General features: G+C 42.9%; 1 pseudogene; it reads right to left on the bottom strand.

The window, feature by feature from the left end:
- Positions 1-1,114: 1,114 nt before the first annotated feature.
- Positions 1,115-2,545, bottom strand: LOC131214182 (uncharacterized; annotated as a pseudogene).
- Positions 2,546-3,326: the final 781 nt, after the last annotated feature.

Consider the following 3,326-nt stretch of genomic DNA (forward strand, 5'->3'; position numbering starts at 1 on the left):
CAGTACATGTGAGTATACTTACATTAAATTGGATCGAAATGACGCGACGTTACCGTCCAATACATCGCTATTGGCTTCTTTTGTAGATACGATGAATCCATTGGATAGCTCCTTGTCAAAGGGTCTGCTCATCAAATTGCTAGGCCAGAACAATTTAATAGCAGACCGTCTCAGCCGATTGGAAAGCTACATTAAGCAAAACCTGCAACAAAACACCCACACCGCGACAGAAATTCTGAATCTAATCTAAATTCTTTTCTTCCGGTGAAAACAGCGGAAGCCTGTGCTCGAAACGATGGCAAGCGAGGAAGGATATGTAGCTTTAATTCTAAAGTCGTTTCATAACTCATCAGTCTCAAGTACCTTGCCCGGAATAACCGCTATTTATCGTGCGGTAGATTTTTTGTTGACCCGTTCAGTTTTAGCGGAATGCTTGTGGACGGGTAAATGAAAGACTGGTGAAAAGTAATTTAATTTCGAAAGTTAAAGAATATTATTAATCTTATTTATAAAATTGCGTCAAGCTTAGACAATGCCCTATCACAAGAAGCGTCTGAAAAAAAAAAATCAAATTGATGTTGGCCGAAGGTGCGAGACGAAACCACCAAGTCTTTAGAAAACCTTCAATGCGAAAACGTGCTAAAGGCAAAGAAAACATTCAAGAAAAGGATTATTAGATTTTTTGTCAACTTTTCTACTTATAGTTTACATCAGCTTCGAAAGCTTTACTTGCCTTTATAAGCAGCAGTTGGCCAGTGAATTAAACTGCAGTGATAATTTGAATGTGAATTAGTTTGAAATATACCTTTTTTATCTTGATGTAACGTTGAGTTAATTGTTGTCTAATGTGTGATGCAGCGGCACGAATATTATTTTCCGAATATTATTTCCCGTATTAGGACATACTGAGACTTTTCCTGGAACTGGCACAAGCTTGAAAAGTATGTCTTGGAAATTACATTGCTTTACAGGATTTTGCATTCTGCCACTTGTGAAAAATATGTTCAAAAATTGCATTGTGTGTTCTTAAACAAGTGTTCCTGGTGTTGAAGTTCCTGATAGGTTACAAAGTCGCTGTTTGCTGATATAAAACAGCCTATCTTAAAAGTATGCGTCAAAAACCAACGGTCGGAGTATTGTTTTGCTGTGAGCGTAAAGCCTTCCCGGAGAAGAACAGTTTGATGTTCGGTCCCGTCAATGCTGTTCTTTAAGACAGGGTAACGAATTACCGCTGTCGGGTTGGTTGGAGATGAATTCTTAAACGCCTCTCTGTCTATTATTTTGTTACAAATCTGCTGTGATGGCTGGAAGCCTGAATGGACACTTCGTTTAATGCTGTACAAAAGATTTTCAAATGGATAAGTGGAAATTGTGGGTATCGTGCCAAACCTGTGAACATCAGCCACAACGTGGGAAAGGTTGTGAAAGTTGCTACTGATTTTTTTTTGTTTTCTTAAAGTGTTCGTTGACGTATTCGTCAAAAAGTGATTGTGCCAACGACCTGTTCCTCGAATATGCGATATATTTTTGGCTGCTGCTAATAGTCACAGCGCAGAATAGTCTTAAAAAGTTGGCATACTCATTACGTGACAAACAAGTTTCAAGCATGCCAATTCCCATAAAGTTTAGGAATGAAGCAAATTGTGTGCCTTTCCAATTTGAAAGATTGTTGAGAGGCAAAAGGTTTCTGCGATTCATTTCTATTGGCAGTTTCCAAGAGAGTAAAGTCGTGTCGAAGCGTGTTAACTGTTGTTTGTTCAGTTTTTGTGTACAGTGTGTTCCGTCTCGTAGGGATTTAAGTATAGTTTTCATCACACCTAAGTGCAATAAATGTAAAGAGTCACAAACTACAACGTCTTGAATTGTGTCTATTGGCAAGTCGACAATCGGGCTAAGTTAGGTCTCATGGCCTGTGTATTTGTCGGAAGTCTTGGTCAGTCCGAACATTTTCCTTGTCTACTGGATAAGTCAGTTTGTTGCTGTTCTCCACACGCTTGAGAACGACCCCGCACTTTTGGCACCCGTGGTACCCGTTGGAATGAACAGTGCCTGAATAAGAAGAAAAGTGTTAGTCCGTACAATATATGAAGCTGTGTGTATATCTTACCTTTAAGAAATGCGCGGGCCGGTGTGTCGCATATAAATGCCCGGATTCTCGCGTTCAAGCTGAAGCCGTTTATGGTGCACGGTGTGGCTATGAGACAACGCATTTCATCAACGGATGGCCTTAGAAATTCTTCGATGTGTTGCGGTTTTTCTTCCCGCAGAACACGCCGATGACAAACGAGCTTAGTTTAGGTTCTTCCACGATCCTCCCTAACACAGGCCACGTTTGTAACGCTGAGTTTCCGTACAGTGGCAGCCCTTCAATGTTGACATCGATCGAGATGTCCTTTGGCCGATCGAGTTTGCGATACACTCGCTTAAGGGCGTTCTCTACGCCGTGGTGCCAATATTCGCCTCCAGCGATGGTGATGGTTGGCGCTGCCACATTTTCCGACTGCAAGAACGCCTTTGCAGATTTCGGAATGTTCGGGAAACCCATCCGAACTACTAACAAAAGCTTCGACAGAGCCTGCAGAGTGATATTATTTTCAAAATACCACTCTTTCAGTAAAATACCACAGTTGCCATTGGATTCTTTCTTCACTCAGTGTGTCAGTGACCTTATTTGTCCACGTTTTCTGAACGCGCTTTATTACTGCTTTCTGATTATCGGTACAAGCGAGCGGCGGATAAAGCGGCGGCGGTTAAAAAATTCCGTGTTCTCGCGGTCACTTTCTGAATCCAAGTCCCCGCTCGATCCGTTTGCAACGAGGCGCCGGTCCTTGCGTCCGACCCGATCGGAGGACATTAACCCGATCGGTCCAGACGAGCGACCACGAGAACTGGAGCGAGATGGGTCTCTCGCGCAGGTGCACGGGCAGTGGAGCGGCCTCTGGTGGCTGGTAGCGCGGTCGACCCGACAGTTAATCGGACAGCCGATATGGCTGTCTGATTAACTGACAGTTGCTCTGCTGGATGTCGTGGGAAGTACAAGCGTGTCGTTGTTGTGCCGGTGTACCCTCGAAGGATGTTCTGCTGGAATTATCTGGTGTACCCGGTGAGACAGCGAGGTTTGAACGAAGAGGTGGCATTCAAAACCAATCAGTATAGTTTCTGCCCCATAACAATACGATATTACAACGTATTACCCGAACGGAATTTTTTTTTCAACACATGCACTTTCATCATTCTTCACTTCACATCATTTCACTCCACTTTAAAGTTACTTACCGTAATAAACAGATGCTTTAAATACGCAGCAGACGAACGAACGTCGTGTA

The sequence above is a fragment of the Anopheles bellator genome, unplaced genomic scaffold, assembly GCF_943735745.2.
Source record: "Anopheles bellator unplaced genomic scaffold, idAnoBellAS_SP24_06.2 scaffold00141_ctg1, whole genome shotgun sequence".
NCBI lineage: Eukaryota > Metazoa > Arthropoda > Insecta > Diptera > Culicidae > Anopheles > Anopheles bellator.